The following is a 19,477-nucleotide window of genomic DNA, read 5'->3' as shown; positions in this document are numbered from 1 at the left end:
TGTAGAGAGAGGTATGGCATGTTGAAGGCGAGTAAAGATTATGGGCGTCCTTAGGCTGCTTAGCTTTCTTTCAAAGGTTTTGCTTTAGTGGCAAATTAGTTTTGGCTCTTGGGTGGCGCTTCAATGCAACTCATGGGTGGTACTTTAGCGCCATAATTCATTTTGGCTCACAGGTAGCAGTTTAGCTGCTCAAGTAATATCAGTTCTTATGTGGGCTCTAGCAACACAATTAGTTTTGGGTCAAAGGTGGCATTTTAGTATCACATTTAATTTCAGTTCACTACTGTCGATTTTATTTATTTATTTATTTATTTATTTTTGTATTTGTAAAGCGCCTAGCAGCCCGGAGGCATCGAGGCGCTGTTTCAAGAATATGTCTTAGTTACAGTGGTGGGGTTAATGCAGGGTAACAATGGTCAGAACAGGGTTACATTGATTGCCTTACATTGGTCGTATAAGGTTACAGTAATCAAGAGCTTTACATAGGAGGAATACATACATGTGGTAAGGTCCTATGTGGTGGTTACATGAACAGCATGGTTTTTATTGCTTTCCTAAAGACCAACTGGGACTCGATGCCTCTGATAGCGGGTGGTAGCAAGTTCCAGTTGGTCGCTGCTAGGACTGGGAAGCTCGAGCCGCCTGCTTTTAGGAATGCTTAGTCGGTTGGTGTGGCTGGACCAGACAGGTCTGGTTGAGGGGGGCACAGAGAATCTTTGCGCGAGGTAGCGAGGTGCTGTGTCATAGCGACATTTGTGGGTGAGTGCCAGTGACTTAAAAAGGATGCATTCCTTGACGGATAGCCAGTGGACGGATTTCCTGGTGGCCCAGATGTGGTCTCTTTTTGAGACCCCGGTGGCAGCTCTGAGGGCATTGTTCTGCACCGTTTGAAGTTTTTTGATGTTCCTTGCTGATGTGCCAAGTAGGAGTGCGTTGCAGTAGTCTAAGCGAGATCCTATGATTGCTCTGGCGATAGTGAGGGAGTTTTGCTGCCTTAGGGAGGGCCTGGCTGCAGTGATAAGTTTTGAGTGGTAGGCTGCTGCTGATGAGATTGCGTTCACCTCTTTAGTCATGGTGAGGTTTGAGTCCAGGTATAACCCCAACGTTTTGACTGACTGGGAAACCAATATGCGGGTGTTGCCAATGACAAAGGAGTCTTATTGGGATCCCATTTTTTTGATTGTGGCCGGTGACCTGATGATAAGGAGTTCTGTCTTTTCACTGTTAAGGCAGAGGCAGTTTTCAGCCAGCCATGTCTGGATGGTGGTGTAGATGGAGTTTAGAGTTTTTTGGTCAGATTCGTAGTCGCCGTAAGAGGGATGAGGACCTGCGTATCGTCTGCGTAATTGATGTATGTGATGCCCATCGAGTCGAGCTATTTGAATTGAGACCTTGTGAATAAATTGTAGAAGGTGGGTGAGATACAGGAACCTTGTGGGACCCCACACTTAATTAGATGGGTTTGGGCGCATGCTTGGTCTGAAAAGACTTTCATAGCTCTACCTCTGAGGAAGGAAGCGATCCATGCAGTGGCATCTGATGAGAAGTTGCCAGCCGTTGAGAGATGGTGGCAAAGGGTTTCATGGTCAACCAGGTCGAAAGCCGCAGAGATGTCAAGGAGTAGTAGGAGGGCTGGTTTGCCTACATCTCTGAGGTCATCAATTTGGTTTTTGAGATCCAATAGTGCGGTTTCTGTACCATGGTTGGGGCGAAAGCCAGACTGTCGGAGACCCAGCAGATGATGAGCTTCTAGGTATTTCTGGACTTGGAGGTATGCTGCTTTGTCCAGAATCTTCAGAAGGAAGGGAACCGTTGTGATAGGCCTGTAGTTCCCTGGTGACTTTGGATCTAGTGTAGGTTTCTTCAGCAGTGGGCGCACCCATGCTTCTTTGAGGCAAGCGGGCGCTTGGTTTGATTTGAAAGAGGCATTGATGAAGGCAGTGAAGAACGGTACCAGTGTGGGGGCGCTGTCCTTGATGAGCTGGGCCGGGCATGAGTCACCCTTACAATTGGAAGGCTTGATTGATTTGAGTATGGTAAGGACTTCATCTTCTGTCATCTCCTGGAATGAAAAGGCTGGAATTTCGGATGGGATGTTCTGGTGTAGGTCAGATAGTTGTAGAGTTAAGGCTTTTTGGTGACTGATGATTTTTTGTTGTAGGGTGTTCAATTTATTGAGCATGGCTTCTTGAATGCTATTGCACCATTCTTTGTCCTTGTTCAAGGGAGTAGAAGGGGGCGTGGAGGTCGCCAGTTCTCTGAAGATTGCGAAGATTTCTCTGGATGCAGATTTGGCGTTGGCTATCCTGGAATTGAAGGAGTTAGCTTTGGCTGTGATGATTGCGGATTTGTATTGTTTTGCAATGTTTTTAAAGGCACGTTTAGTGGTGTCAATAGGATTCATTTGCCATGCTGAGAGAGCTGATCGTTTTTGAGAGCGCAGTTTCTGGAGATCCTGGGTGAACCATGAATTGGTTTGTCTGATGGGTTTGGCTTTCCTTTGCGTGAGTGGTGCAATGGTGTCAACGGCTTTGGTGATAATGGAGCTGTAGGTGGCTGCAAGGGTGTCCGGATTGTTGGTGAATGGATGCTTGAGTTCTGGAACCTGGAGATGTGGAAGTAGTCTGTCCTTAGTGGGATGCCTAGCGCTCCTGGTGAGGGCGGGTGACAGTGTTCCTTGGGTGGTGGTAGGGGTTCTGGCGTAGTTGAGATCGAAGTGAATGGCATAGTGGTCTGACCACGGAATGAGGGTGATGATAGGGATCGATAGTGGAAAGTTGTGTTGGGCGATCCACTCCAGGGTGCGACCTTTGTTATGGGTCGGTTCTAGCACTGCTTGTTTGAAGCCAAGGGTGGCAAGGGCATTGTTGAAGGAGGTGGCATTCGCATCTGCAGGGTCATTGAGACCAAGATTCATGTCACTAAGGAGGATGGCACTCTCTGGTGCTAAAGCACCGCCCAGGAGACAAAACAAATGATGATGCTAAATAGCTTTTGAGCCAAAGCACCACCTTTGTGACAAAACTAAGGCCCTGATACATGGAATTATTTGCATGTAAAACAGGGATGTGCGTGCCATTCTGCTCGCAAATCCTTGTTTGACGAATGGGGATTTGCGGGTCGAATGGCACACATACTCCTGTTTTACACGCAAATAATTCCATGTATCAGGGCCTTAGTTTTGTCACAAAGGTGGTGCTTTGGCTCAAAAGCTATTTAGCATCATCATTTGTTTTGTCTCCTGGGTGGTGCTTTAGCACCAGAGAGTGCCATGGATATATATGGGATGTGGCATACAAGCAGGCAGTACATGTTGCAATTCTCCCAGGAGGCATAAAGGGACCAGTGAGGTGCAGGTACTGTGTACTTCTCTTCTATAGAATGGCTCAGTTGGCCATTCAGGATGTCTTTCCTGGTCTCTATGCCTGGGACATTGGAGACAGTGTCCCAGGCGGCTAAAGGGGTTCTCTTTAGCAAAGACACTGGGCCTCATTAGGAGTTTTCCAGGTCCAGAAACAAGGGTGCCGGTAAGCTCACCGGCACCCTTGTTTCCGGATCGGCAAACTCTGAGTCTGCCTGCCATGGCCACTCTGCCCGACAGGTATGAACCAGCCGGGCGCAGCGGCATCGGTAAGCAGACACGTCAAAGAAGCACCGGCACCGTTAGCAATGGTGCCGGAGCTTCAGTGTCCCCAATCCCATAGATCCCATTGGACTCTATGGGAATGGGGATTTACAATTTATCAACGCCTGACTTCCCGGGATGCCGGACTTGTAATCAGCAGGTGGCACCAGGAAGTCAGGCGCCAGTAAAATATCACGGGTCTGGTGGCAACCCGCCAGTAACACTGGCAGGGTTACCGCTGGACCTGTAATGAAACATGAAAGGCCAAGGAGAACGAGATAACTGCGTCATGAGAAGAAAGTCCACATAAAATCAATTTTTCCTGGGTCTGAAGAAGCCTGAATTGCCTTTGTTGAACTTGGACATTCAATTACATTTACAGTATCCAGTGATAATAGAGAATACAATTACAGAGAATGCTATAACAGAGAAACAAAAACAGAAAAAACATTGAAAATGTTAAAAATAGATATGGGGTGGGTTAACCGGGTAACATGGGAGAGAATGGGGTTGGGGTTGGGTTAAGCACATAGAGAAACTGTTATTGTTTTAGCTGAAAAAGCATTCTCTGTTCTGTATTCTCTGTAATCATAGAACCACATTTACACCAGTACTGGGCCTAGAGCTTCTCTCAGATAAGTGTATATCATGGGTGACATTTTAGTGCTTTCCCTAGGGGATACATAGATAAACTGAATAATGTACTTGCATTGCACTAGAAACAGGTAAGAGTAGCAAGGGACTACAACAAGGTAATTGTAATGAGGGACTAGGTACAAGGTAACTAGCAATCTGTACCAAGGGACTGCATCTAGGTAGGTAACTGAAGCAAGCTGTAGAAGGTGGCTGGATACAGCTGAGCTATATAAAGCAGAGGCATAGACCTCAGAACCAGAACTAAGGGGAAAAGGAGCCAACAGAATTAATAAAAGAGAGAATCTGACTATATAGGACCAAATCTTGAGCCGCAAGAAAGTCGGAAACGGACAGAACAGGGAGCAGGTATGGAGTCTGCAAAAAACACTGCAAGGACAGGAACTGTAGACTGCAGCAACAGCACAAAGAGCAGAGACTGGCGGCTGACGGACACAATGGAAGCATCATGAGCTAGAGGCTGCAGGGACACAGCAGAAGGGCAAGGAGGCAGGCTGGAGGCAGAGGGGGAAAACTAAGTCTCTAAGAAAGGGAAGAGAAAATGGAGCAAGGCAACGCAGGAGGAACAGAGAATAATCACGGCCAAGGCACAATGCAGACTGATCAGCAGGGTAGGGATCAATTTGAAATGTGTTCCAGGATCGACAGCCAATGCATTAACAAGGAGTTGCAGGGCCCGACAGCTTATTAGCAGGGAGAAATCCCAGGCCGGGGTCATACGATGGGGGGTGCACACATGCAGTCTCAGGTGTGATTAGTTCCAAACTCAAACGTAGACGACTCGGGAGAGCAGCCTGCACGGACAAATTCCTTTCGTTTTTGTCCCGAAAAAGGCACTCTAATTGTCACATCATTCTGAGTACTGCAGTCATTAGAAATGTGCTTTCATTCTTTCGGACCCTGTGTACATGCAAAATTATATTGCACACGTGTGCCTTTACTTAAAAAGACTTGTGGTGCTCTCAGCACCAGCGCTGCAGTGGCACAGGGAAGGTTCAAAGGTCACACATGCATTTCTGGCTGCTGCAGGAACACAATGTTCCTGCATGCAATGGTGGCTTTTAAACTGTCTGAACCTCTGGTCTACATTATAATAATTGTGTAGCTTAGTAAGCTTGGTAGCACATAACACTGAAAACATAATGGTGGCTGCTAGGAACACACAATTATGCAGCCACAGCAGTTTGATATCACACTAGTGTCCGGTCTGTGAGAAAAGCTCAGCTATGACCGGACTGATGTTTATTAGTGTGTGGCTTGACTATCTTTACAGCTGCCATGCAGGTGGATGGCCAGGCTGCTGCCTTTGATCTTCCTGTAGGAAGGGCAACACCTTCTGCTGGTGCACAGGAACCTTCACCAGGAGACCCCCTGGGAGTCAGTGCTTAAAAGGCAGCATGGCCATAAAGACACATTCATACCTGGGGGCTGACCACTGGAGTTCCTTTGCAGTGAGCAGGCTTGGTAAGGGGGAAGAGTTAGGCTAGCCAGAAGAGGTGGGCTGAGAGAGTGGTTCCACCATCTTGTTTTCTGTTAGAGCTTTCTACCACTTATTTTCCCACAATGTCTTGCAGGCAAGGCACTCTTGGTGTGATGTCAGAAAGCAAATGGCACTTGGTACAAAAGCCTGGATTGAACTCTTTACAGCAGTCTTTGGACCAAGGCCTGTGACATTTTGCCTTCATAAGAAAGGCCTCCCTTCTTCTTTGCTTCATTTTTGGACCAACAATGCTGGATTCACTGGACCTCTATACAGAATACAGTCTGCTCCACTATCCTCTGCCATGCAGGTGAAGACAGTAGAAGTGAGCTCTGTTCCCCAACTATCCTAAGGGATCAGTGGAGGTGGACTCCTGTGAAACAGGGCCTCTCTCTTGGCTGGACTGGAATCAGGACCTGCTCACTGGAGGTGACACTGGAGGTGACAGACCCCTTGTAGGTGCCATTCAACTTTCTAGAGTTGAAGTACAGAAATAAAGGATTCACCTTGTCCTGGTACCCCTAGTTTGGGACTCTTATCAATCCAGAAGCCGCTGAAATCCTGTTCTATCTCACCAAGACATCTGTGAGCTGGCTCAACCGCGCTTGATGCACATCGAGCCAATACAGTACGTGCAGTGCTGCTTTTGGAACTCTATAAACCATGGTGCCTTTCAAGCCATCAAGATTCCTACTGAAATCATTGCCGTGGATCACCTCGATCTACCTGATCACAGGCTTGACATCATGGGAGCAACTAGCTCAAGCAAACACCTCTTGACTACTAGAACCCATTGACTGGCCAATCTCAAATGCCAATTCAAACGAGCAGAGGCATTGCCTCATCGCAGACTTGACCACTGCCCCAAACTGTTGGAAGCCATTACCGTCTCATATGTGAACTCGTCACATCGGGAGCCAGCACCTTCAAATTGACTTGACACCAGCCGCAAGTAGGATAGATTCAACTCATATGTCTCGACTTCGGCTCAACCACAGCTGAAACATCAAGAAGCCTTGCTTGACGCTGTCCAGATCCAAAGACAAGTTTGAATGTACTGTCTAGAGATCCCCGAACCACTGATTTTCTGGGACCGTAGTGCCTTTTAAGCACCCTTCTCTACCTTTCTCTACAAGAACGTGAAAGTTTGACATTGGTGTCCAATCCGATTGCCTGAACATCTCTGCGTATCAATCCAGAACACCCTTTCACAAAAGTCTGCATTCTCTGTGTTTATTATACAGTGGTGGTTTATCCTAATGCTTTGTGAATAGTTTGTTTGCAATGTTTTTTTAAATAAGTACCCATATGTATATACAACCTTGATTGAATGTTCTTATTTTGGAACCATTGTACTGAAGCTGTTTGGGTTGCTGCTGTTTTGTTTGTTTGCTTATTAATTTGTAGGCCACACCAAACCCGTAGGTAACTGGGCGCAATGAAGTACAAGAATACTTAAAGCTTAGGTTACACAATGAAGTAGATACATTAAGGCATCAGGAAATATACAAAGGACATACAACAAACAGGTACAGTATTTACATAAATCAGATACATAGGTATATACATTGGAGTTAGATCCAGTGGGGATCATGTGTCATTGGAGCACAGCCAGTTCAGGGTATTGCGCCTAAAGCTAAGGTAGGATTGGTCAGCTCTGAGTGCTGGTGGTAGTTCGTTCCAGGACTGGGCAGCTTTCACAGGGAAGCTATTTCCTCCAGATTTTGTTAGCTTAAATCTGGGTATCTCCAGGCAAAAGGAGTTAGCCACTGTGGAGGGGCAGGTAGATGTTCTCCTAACCATTCTCTCTGTAAGGTATAGGGGTGCTGCGTTGTCAAGGAATGGGAATGTCAGCGAGACTGTTTTGAGTAGGATCCTGTCATATATCTTTAGCCAGTGGTGTTATCTCCTAATTTTTGAGACATGTTCTCTGTTGGGTATATTCAGGGCCATTCTAAGGGCATTGTTGTGTAAAATTTGGATTTTGTCTAGGATATATTTGTTAGCCCCTAGGTATAGGGCGTTACAGTAATCCAATTTTGACAGTATTAAGGCGGTGGCGAGGATGATGCAGCTCGCTTTGGATAAGAATGGTCTGCAGGCTCTGATGAGCTTGCAGGTTTAGCCAGTAGACGACACCATGGAATTTACCTGCTTCCTTAGGGTTAAGGTGGAATCTAGGTAAAAATCTAGGGTTTTTACTTCTTTAACTACCTTGATTGTCTTTCCGTCTATGTTAAAGGCGGAATAGTTTGAGTTCAGATTTTTTAGGTTGGCAACAGATCCAAGAATCAGGATCTCTGTTTTGTCGTCATTCAGGCAGAGGCCATGGGATGGCATCCATGCCTGAATGAGGAGGTATATTTTATTTACCAAGGCCGTATCCTTATAGAAATTGCCCGAAATGGGGATGAGCATCTGGGTGTCATCTGTGTCATTCGTGTAGGTGACACCCAGTCTGGCCAATTTGTTGAATAGAGGCTTGGTAAATATATTGTACATGGTTGGCGATACACAAGAACCTTGTGGAATACCACATGTAGTCTGGATAGGGTCTGCCGATGCCGAAGGGGAGAAAACTCTCATCGTTCTGTTGTCTAAGAAGGACTGGACCGTTGCTATGGCATCCCTCGAGAAGTGGGCCGCCGAGGCAAGGTGTTTGCACAGAACTTTGTGGTCCACCAAGTCGAAGGCCGCCAACAAGTCAAGGAGAAGCAGCATGGCAGTTTTCCCTTTGTCCTTCAGCTCATCAATTTGTGTTTTTAAGTCGATTAATGCCGTTTCCGTGCCATGTTGTGGCCTGAAGCCGGATTGGTGGGAGTCTAGAAGGCGGTTCGCTTCAAGGTAGTTCTGGATTTGCAAGTACGCTACTCTGTCGATTATTTTGAGGAGAAAGGGCACCGTAGTAATGGGCCTGAAGTTTGTTGGGATGGAGGGGTCCAGAATCTGTTCTTTTAGCAAAGGTAAAAGCCAGGACTCTTTTAGGTTGCTTGGGACAGTGTTAGTCTCGAATGAGGCATTGATTAGTTTTGAGATACATGGCACTAAGTCTCTCGCTGCATCTTTGAATATTTGTGCGGGACAGTTGTCACCCTGGCAGTTGGATGGTTTTAGGGACAGAATAATTTGTTCAGTTTCCTGGATAGATACTTTAGTGGAACTGAATGGTTCTAAAGGGCTAGTGGATTCAGTGGGACTAGTGGATTTCAGCTCAGTGGGAAGCAAGGAGGCTTTTTTATTGGCAATCTTATTTTGGAGTGTGGTTATTTTGTTGGTTAAGGCATTTGGAATGCAAGTGCACCATAGTTTGTCCTTATGTGCATTGTCTAGGGGAGGAATGGGGGATTCCAGTTCCCGGAGGGTCATGAAAGTTCCTTAGTGTTGGAGCTGGCATTGGATATTCTTTCATTAAATAGGTCTTTTTTTGTGCAAATTATTTCCTTTTTGTAATTATTTGCAAAGTGAGTCAGTTGCAACTTATTTTCATCCGAGGGGTGTGGCACAATAGGGATTCTAGTTTTCTTTTTTGCAATCTGAGATCTTTAAGGTAGGGTGTAAGCCAGGCATTGAGGTGTGCCCGCTGTTTGCTTTTGAGAAGTTTGACCGGTGCAATCATGTCTAAGGCCTTAGACATGGTATTATAGAATACCTCCACAAGGAGTTTGGGGTTGGAGTCACTTGGGAGAGAATTGAGGGGTGAAAGGATATGTGGTAGTAACTTGTCTGATGTGATATTGTTTTTTTGCTCCTAGTTGGAAGGGTTGGCGCCATGACTTTATCTTTGGCTGTTTGTTTGTTTATTGCTAGACAAAAATCAACCAGATGGTGGTTGGTCAACAATTGTGGGGTCACTTTATTAATGGAAGTTTCACAGTTCAGGTCGGCCACCCAGTTTAAGGTCCTTCCTTTGACGTGGGTCGGTATATAGACTTTTTGGGTCAGTCCATGTTCTGAGAGGATAGTAGCCAGTGCCTGGGCATGTTTATCCTCTGGCTCATTAAATCCAAGTTTAAAGTCACCCAGCATTAATATCTGCGAGGAGTCTTTTGTGTTATTGGCAAGAAGGCTGGATATGTCCTCCTCAAAGGTACCAATGGGCCGCAAAGGTCGCTATAGCAGGTAGATGGTTACGGTACGGCAATTAGAGAGGTGTGGCTGTTATCAGTTGACACGCCTCCAGGAGATATAGCCAGCCCTCCGCCTCCGCTATCTCATAAAGTGAAGGAGGTATACATTTTGTGCTGTACCTGTTTCATCTTTTTGACTGTGGTCACTGCTAGTTTAGTATTGTGTGTGAGGATGAGTAGGTACTTTTGCCACTACTCACTGCTATACTCCTGCAGAGCAGTAGTCCTTTGGTTACAGGAGTGGTGAAAGAAAAGAATCAAAGAATCTAGACCCACTCAATCTACCAACCCCTTGTTGGAAGTTCTGGGGTTTTGTTTATTACTGCCTTACGCCATGACAAGGCCTAACATGCAGGTGTATGTAGGGCCGAAAGACTCCGGAAGTGAGGTCTTCCAAAATCGAGGAAAAGAAGCAGAGGACCAGAGACGCTGAATCAAGGATAAAAGAAGAATTGCAGGGAACACTTACCCTTGGTACTGGGAGTGAAAGTAAACTGACTGGCTGAACTGGAGAGGGACCATGAGCTGAGATATTCAACCCGAAAGACCTAGTACATGCATGCAAAAGCGATCCTGTGGTTGTCACTAAACTTTTACGTTCCATTTTTATGACCGGGCCCAAACTTTTAACCAGCCTTTATAAGGCTTTGTGGATCTATAATTTCTTATACCTGGTTTATGATGATCCTACTCTGCTTTGTGGCATATGATATGAGTGGAATGCACACCATATTGGGGGACATGCCCTCATTTACCAGGTATAACCTTGAAAAGCCCAGGTTCCCACACCATATCCAGGTTTTGTTATCAAAAGATCACTTACTGACACCATTGGCAGATATTGCCATCAAAACCGCAGGTATTCTGACCATTACCCCCAATGCCCAGTTAGCTGCACCAGTGTGGCAAACATGGCCAGTTATCATAGCACTGGCATTTTCCATTATGTTCAGTTGGCATGTCAGGGCCATACTCCATTATGGCCATTTAAGGCAGAAGCAGCAGCAGGCTGAATTGTTTGCTCCAAAGGAATGCGAAGGTTTTTTTAATCAGCTGGCAAGCTGGTCTTTTATGAAGGGTGTACAAAGCGGCTGATTCACAAAAGCTTTCTTGATGCGGGTGTAGGGGATTTGCTAGCGCTGTCTCGTCACTTGCTCCAAACAAAATGAGTACAGGTGCACACATTCAGTTGCCCTTTTTCCATCCCTGTCTGGAATGTTGCAGACTGCGTATGCCTGGAGGTGTGCCCACATACTGTCATGAACACTGTCTATTTGCAAAATGGATCTGTATTAAAATGTGTGGATTTTCCATGCTTTCCCCTGGGCCGGTTTGGTCTATTTCCGATACTTCTTAGCATTTGATTTTACTCAGGAGAGCAGAGGTATGAACCTCGATGTCTCACATTAATTGCTATCCCATTCACTGGAGTAGAAATGCATTTTTTTCCTTTTTCTTACATTTCACCTTGACAAACACAGACACTGACCATAGCAGCTTCTCTTGGACAAGTCCACAGATAATAACAACCTTTTCAGGTTTGAACCGGACTTACTTGCATCCTGCCTGTCACCTCTTTTCCTTTTATAACGCAGAAGCGGTTCTAGCATGTCAGTCCCTCTACTACATTCCCCCAGTTGCAGCAATTGGCTGATTAATGGGTAGGTGAACGGGAAGGCAGCTCCTACTTTCAGCTCTTTCTGTAATTAGCTCTTTATGTTCCCACATCTTGATTTTAGTTTTGGCAGTTGTGTGCTGCTTAGTGAGTGAATGACATGCTGCTGAGAAGAGTTCTGGAGTGTCCTTCGTCAGCATTCCCACCGCTTCCTCCTGGTGCTTACCACATTCCACAGACCCTGGTAAGCCTGTAGGGGAAAGAATACTTTCCAAACGAGGGACATAGGGCACTGTAGGGTAGTGGGGCACGTGGCATCTTTCCTCTGTGCCCTGCTCCACTGTGGGCCACCTTTTCCACTAGGCTACTGTCAGCGTTCTCTACTGAAGTGGTACTGTAGGCAACTCACTGTATATTGGATTTGGGTGGAATTAATATTAGGAGGTGAAAATTGTGTTTAATTCTTTCCTTTATGGAGTTGGCCTTAACTGTGTTATTTAAAGTGTGGACACTTGCCCAAGGTGGAGGTTTAATAGGGTGATCTGATTGGCTGGATAATTCACAAGGTCAGTTGGAAAACATTCTCAACTGCCTTTCATCATCCTTTGTCCAGCTGAGAAGGTCAGGATCTATGAAGCTCCCAAGTTGAGGCCTTTGCCCTTGGGCCCAGTCAGGAAATGTACTGAAGGAAGACAGTTGGCCTCATTACGAGTATGGAGGTAGCCATGGTGCTATTAGCGCCGTGGCTGCCTCCATACCGGGCCCCAATACCGGGTTCCTTCAATGAGGAATAACCGGGTCATTCCAACATTGGAGGACCCGGTAATTTCTCCTTGAAGGAACCATTCCTCATTCCCCTTTGAGCCCCCATAGGGCTCAATGGGAATGGGGCGGGAGGTAATAACGGGCACGTTATTAACGGCCCGTTATTAGCTCCCTCTTCCCCTCGCGGGACCCGGAAAAGACATCTGGTTTTACCAGACGTTTGTTCCTGGTCCCGCAAAGGGAACCTCGTAATAGGCGCTCCCGTAATGAAGGGTGCCGGTCCCGTACCGGCACCCTTCATTACGGGAGTGCCAGGGTCGTAATGCGGCCCAGTGTTTTCAGAAGAAGTCATGCAGACTAAGGAACCTGTGTAGCTTTCTTCAATTTCAAAGTTAAGTGAACTAGCAGCTAAAGATTTTTTTAAATATCTACAACATATTTGAGAGATTCTCTTCAGTTTTATTTAAAAGTATATACTGAATTAATAGGAAAAGGTTAATTGACTGAAGTAGGTTTGAATTAACATTGGACAGCCTGTGAATGCTTTGAACTGTGCGCACTTGTCTTTTTTGTTTCCAGTTTGCACTTTAATTATCAAGCGTTTCGGTTTGTTTATTTTTTCCTGTTGTTGCGCAATCAATCAGAAAACCTGTTCATTTCAGCTCTGTTGCTAGGAAACCGCTGGTGTCGGATTACACCAGAGAGTTTCCGTCGCCATATGAACTAGCTCATTTCAACCCACGCAGTGTTAATGCAGGGTATTACGGTCGCCAAGCGTGTCATTTCAAGACCGCTTTGTCTCTTTGTGATCAAATCGAGGTCAGTCGTTGCGCGGGTCACGCAGAGCACTACTACGGCCTGCTTTCCATCGTCGCTGGGACTCTCTGACAGAGCAGAAGCGCAGGAGCCTTTTTCCAAGTCAGTTTCATTTCTTTTTCTTACACGCGCGTTGCACAGCGACAATCTTCCTATTCCGTGGCGACAGGAGAGCGCAAGATTTCGCAGTCTTCAGCAACAGTTCAGTTTTAAGAAGATGAGACATTCTTTTTACTCAGAGGAGTTAGCCCATTAAAGACTGGTCAAGAGTGAAAGTTATAAAACAAAGTTAAAACTTAAATCTTACCGTTATAAGGGTTATAAGGGTTGTTAAGGGGCCAGAGACGTTGGACTCTATATTGCAGTTAACAAAGGAAGAAGAAAGAGAGCGCAAAAAATAAGTAAGGAATTAAAGGCATGGACCTTAGTTATTGTTAAAAAGAAAGAGTTAAAATTAAAAGGTGAAGAATCACATTCAAGAAACATTTCAAACCAACACATACCAGTCAAGTGACTAAACTAAGATTCTTCCTCTGGGCAGTCAGCAGAGGATTGTAGAGAACAAAACCGTGCATCACTACACGGTGGCTCTATGGTGCACTCCTAGGCGACAACAGTCCCAGTGATTATCAATGTAATTTATTGTGTGGTTCACCCATCACCAGGGAACCCAAAAGTTCAAACATGAATTTAGCATTGTTATTTGGTTCTAATCGAGAAAACATATACATTTCATGAAGCCAATGAGGAATCCGTGGACTAAGTAATCGTGTCACAAAATATACAAATCAAATCCACGATAGCTCCTTATAGGTTTATATGTAGCCAATGCGTTTTGGATTCCTAATAATCCATCTTCAGGGCTATCTGTTCCTATTGGGTTAGTGTGCTTCTTCCATGGGGTCCTAAGGAGTTACAAGGGATAACCATTCAGTATTGGTAATATTCATGCTGGTCTATATGGCTCAATCAATATTCCAAGAAATGCTACTAACCTGCACATTCATACAGTGGTGACATAAGAAGAATCATCCCTGTAGGGTGAGAAATTCATTGTAAGTGGGTTATATCCAATGATAAGTAAAATTCTAGATGCAATGGCTACTGCGAGTAAAAAGCAATAAGGACTCACCCAGCCGTATAGACGATAATGGCACCAGCTGGGCAATGGTGGTAGTGCGATCAATTGGAAGATCTAGTCACACGTTAAAAGAGGGAGAGAACGTCAGGATTAATCAAGGCATGTTGGGCAGAGGGCCAGATTCCATGGTTTAAACTGTAGTTGGGTTCCAAAAATGGTATGGGTAGCCTAGTTGGAGTTACCAGGACACGTATTGGTGTCCGAGATGCAAATAGTAAATACATCACTTGTCTCAACGTCTTTAATTTAGCGTGCCCAGTTATGATAAAATAAGGCACCAGGATACTTCAGCTGAAACACATTAGTAAGGAAGGATTTAAAGGCATGGACCTTATCTTTGTGAAAAAGAAATAGTTAAAATTAAAAGGTGAAGAAGCACATTCAAGAAACATTTGAAACCAACACATACCAGTCAAGTGACTAAACTAAGATTCTTCCTCTGGGCAGTCAGCAGAGGATTAACAGGTATACATATTAAATATTTGGTTTGGGGTTTCAGGAAGGTAGAGGTGGAATGTTGTGCATAACCAGAATTGTTGTTCTCTCTTCTTTCCGCTGCAGATTATCCTGAGGGCACAGAAGAAATCTGTTTCTTTATTATTTTCTCCACTTTCCCTTTCCCCCGAGGGGGGGGGTGAGGTGTGCTCAGCTGTGAAAAAGTTAGTTCAGTGCACCACGCCTTGGAGGGTTTGTCTGGGTTCAGCAGCTCCTGTGGATATCTTCAAGACTCAGCCTGACAGCTACACTCCATCTTACCTGGCTACATATTTTCAGCCTTACTGATCATTTCAGAGCCATTTTCAGGAAGGCAGAGAAAGCACAGGGAATCAATACATCGGAATTGCTGCACTCTCCTGCCAGGCAACACTTTGCTCTTCCCACTGTCAATAGCAGTGGTAGGGTGGGTAGGTCCACTGTAGAGCAGCAATGTTGAACTCGTCTCCGGCGGCCAGCTACATTGCAATTTTGTAAGAATGACGCTTCGTCTATTGTTGGTTAACATCAGAAAGAGAGGGAGGTTGATTAAGAATGTTAATGTACTGTTTCTGAACTGTTTTGATATACTTGTATGCCTCTGATCCAAAAATAAAGTGTTTTAAAAAAGAATTGTATTTATTTGAGTTCATGGTTTATAGACAACAAGCTTACACAAGATTAACAGCTATTACAATTCTTGCTAAGGGAAAAAGAAGAGAAGTCACAGAAACATAATATTAGAATTAAAATAGTAAACATCCTAACGTATTGCATTCCTAACGTATCCACTTGGCATTCAGAACATAAATTAAAAATATGTTACATTGATTCTGTGCAAACATCGGAAACGTGCATACGGAAGGGCTATAAAGTTCCCTTTATATATCCTTTCCCAGACGGTTTCACTCAACACAAAAGAGAGATCATGAACATGTCGAACACACAGATTTGTAAGCACTACGCATTCAAGGACCAGATGGTTCAAATTCTCTGCTGTTTTGGCACAACATGGGGTTTGAAATATCAGATCTTTCATGAATATGTTACATTTCCCTTGTTTTAAGGAGGTTGAAACTGACTCTCATCACGCTTCTATGTCATGTAGTCAGGATAGTGGCGTAAGACAAACTTCAGGGGCCCCCCATGCAAGCCATACTGATGGACCCCCCCAACTCGTCAAACAAATCACAGGTTGCGCCACACTTTGGGCCGGCCTAGATTACCCCGTTTGCACAATACACACAAACATGCTGCTGCATGGGTACACTGCACACTGCACTAGGAGAAAGATATTTAATGCATTATACAGCACACTTTCTGAGAAAAATTGGCTAAAAGGCCATAGCGTTTGCAATTGTTTTGAAGGGTACCACCAATCCAAAAATGCAATGCATGCAAGTCACCAACAGTGCACAGGAACATTAATGCTTTAATTAATATAATGCTTTGCTATTAAAAATGCCATGCCACAATGAAACATGTCCAACTGGCTGCACAATGTATACCAGTCTAGACATGTTATAATATAGTACAGTAAAACATGCCAGGACACATTTAGACATACCTAGAGTGGTTGCACCAAAATGCCAGTCAAAGCAATAACATTTATTATGGTTATTTTATCACAGATGCCCAGAAATATATACAATGCACCAGTAAGAAACGGCTAGACTGGTAGCACCCAAATGCCAATCTAGCCAGATTATCAGAGATGCCCGGTTAAAAAAAAGGCAAGCCAGACTAAGAAATAGCTAGACTGGCTGCACCAAAATGCCTTTTTAGCCACTAATAACACATAGCATGCCTGCTTAGCCTGGACATGGATGACCACTACGATTTATCACACAATAAACCCCCCCACAATCCCCTCTCCCTCCCACCCCCTGCCGCAACCCTCAAAATCAGCTTCTCTGCCCAGAATTACCTCCACGTCCCTTTTCCTTGTCCCAGTGCTTACGTATGAGGCTTCTTACTTCATAGGTAAGTACTGGGATGAGGAAGAGTGGGACTAGGAGTAATGAAGTGTACAGGTAACTAAGCCAGGCATTACCTCCATGTCCCTTTACCTCATCCCAATCCTTGTGTATGAGGCAAGGTACCTCATACACAAGTATTGGGATGAGGAAGCATAGGACTATGAGAAATGAAGATTACTAATAAGTAACCAAGGGATTAAATACAAGAAGTGGTACAGCACCATTGAGCTGACTGGACTTCAGCCCTCCCCCAACATCCCCTGAAATCTTGGGTTATGTTGACTAGACTGCTGTTGGTTTTCCCTGGTCTCTGCTATTCTGTTAATGGATACTTGGTTCTCACCCGGATTGCTATCGGATTTCTTTTGGCTCATGATCTCTTGATTGGTTCTTTGGACTTGCCCTGTGTTCTCTGGACTGATTTGGACACTAGACTCCCTCTGATGGCTCCCCTTCCTTCTTTGGTCCTTCTGCTTCCTCTACCATCATTTTCATTTTCTAGAACAGTCTAGAGTGGGTATAATCCCTATCCCAGACCCTTCAGCCGAGCCCTCTGCCATCCTGTGTGAATACTCACAGGGGTGGTGCTCTCGAGATGACAGATAGTCGTGTTATCACGACCCCTGGTGCGGAGATGGACACCAGGACCTGACATGCGTGAAGGGTTTATACTGCTCAATGTTTAGTCAAGTGTCACACCAATCACTTTGCCAGAGTATTTTCTTTGATGCTCGAGAATATTTATAATTGTGTGCAATGAAAACCGTTAGCTGGTAACAACTATTCACAGTTTGATAAATAAATAATTTTTACATCTTGCAAATGAGCTTGAAGACATTCATACAGAGAATTCGAAGGAGTAAGTAAAACGTTGTTGTCACAAAAGGCTCCTCTTCCAGGTTAGTCTCAAGTTCAACGAGACTAATCCTAACACAAACTGGATAATGGACATTGTGAGTCCATTAGGTAAGGACAAGACATGTCTCCATGGGTATCCTATCCTTCTAGAGATGACAGGAGAAGATCATACAAAAGGTGGTAGATTTCCATACCATAAAAGAGGGATGGTATAACTTTCCCTTCATATTACTTGAGTACTGCTAACAGGGGGAAATGTCCCATATCTTTTATTGAAGGGTTTCATGTGTGGCAGTAATTACATCGCTTTTTTAAAAGTTATTGATTAAAACATTTTTATTCGATCCAGCAGTAATTTTGAATCCAAGATATTTCAGATCATCTACCATCTCCAGTTTTGGTTATCCGACAAATGATATTTTGATGTTTTCCTGCTTGATGTAAAGTGTACCATTTTTGCTTTCTTGCTATTAATCTCTAGATCGTTGATGCACGTATCTTCATAATATGTGGCCAGCAATCTTTGAGGTCCTGTTTGTGTAGAGTCAAATTATAATATCATCAACATAGGAAATCCAAAGAAGCTTGATCCCATTCACTTTCGGGGAAATGAATGCCGAATAGGCATTGGAACGCCTATAGGGAGTAGTGCAATATAGCAGTTTGCTAACACTTTTCCCCACTCCCGCCATCCTCACCTGTGTCAGTGGCTGCGGGGAACTGCAGGTCTGGGAGAAAGAACTCAGCTTCACTCTTGTTCCTCGTCCATCTCCATTTTCTCTTTCTTCACACAGACAGTTGGGGGCAGTGAAAGGGGTGCTAATGGGCAGTTGATCGCAATCTTTGACAATGGGGCAATGACCTAGGCATTTGGTGGCAATCCCTAAAAATGAGATGGGTACCTGACTGGCAATGGGGTCACTATCTGCACACGTAGAGAAATCTTTGGCAATTAAATTACTACATGGGCATTTGATGTTGATCATTGGTAAGTATTCTGTGCATTTTGTGATGATCCCGGTAATAGAGTGAGTACCTGAGCGTTTTAGGACAATCTCTGACATGCGCGAGTACCCAGACATTTAATGGCAATGAGGTTAGCATTTTGCAATTGGATGTTCATGCCTGCCAATTGACAGTGATTCCTGATGAAAGGTCAATTACCTGGACATTTGATGGTGAACTCTAACAATATGATGAGTATCTTCGATTTCATTGGCAGTCTCTAGCATGGGCTAGGCACTTGGGCATTTACTGGCAATAATCGGCAGTGGGTGAACACCTGCCCACTGTAATTGCAATGCCTGGCAATGGAAACACTACTTTTATTTAGATGGCGATCCTTAACAATGTGTCCAGTATCTGAGCAGCTGATGGCAGGAATTGGCAATGGGGATAATACCTGGATGTCTGTTTAGCGGCGGGGAGGTTGCCTATCATTTGATGTCTGTCATAGTTACTGTTTCACTAAATCAAGCCAGCCCCTCTTGGAAGCATAAGCATTGTCCCACTTGCCGTATATAAACTGCATTATATACCTATAGGAAGGTGTGAGGTCCTGTTAAGGGACACAGGGTATGTAGAAAATAAAGAAACATCTGACCTTTGACTAAAACATAATATTGCAAGATGTCACTCCAGTGCCCAATTTCCACTGAAGGTTAAAAATAGCTCTACCCACCCTAGTGGCTGCACCCAGTGTTCAGTTCCTTGGGGAGGTGACTGCCTTCCAACCACCGTTGGAGCTTCTTCTTCCATGCCTCTGGTTTGAGCTCCGACAAACCCCATCCTTTTCTGCAATTCGCGCCTGAAAGTTAAAGTGAACACAAGTGAGGAAACACTATCCCATGCACCACACTGACTCTAACCACATGCATGCGCAGATGGTTCCTGAACTCACTGCAGAGATGCGAAATCCTGCATGGGAATACTTTAGAACATTT

General features: G+C 44.7%; 1 protein-coding gene across 1 annotated transcript in view; it reads left to right on the top strand.

The window, feature by feature from the left end:
* LOC138472557 (synaptotagmin-15-like) overlaps nt 1-19,477 on the top strand; it is a 492,423-nt gene that overhangs the window by 124,882 nt on the left and 348,064 nt on the right. The gene's annotated exons all lie outside the window — the stretch shown is intronic.

The sequence above is a fragment of the Ambystoma mexicanum genome, chromosome 8 (assembly GCF_040938575.1).
Source record: "Ambystoma mexicanum isolate Mex_15411 chromosome 8, UKY_AmexF1_1, whole genome shotgun sequence".
Classification (NCBI taxonomy): domain Eukaryota; kingdom Metazoa; phylum Chordata; class Amphibia; order Caudata; family Ambystomatidae; genus Ambystoma; species Ambystoma mexicanum.
This window is presented reverse-complemented; position numbering and strand designations above follow the sequence as displayed.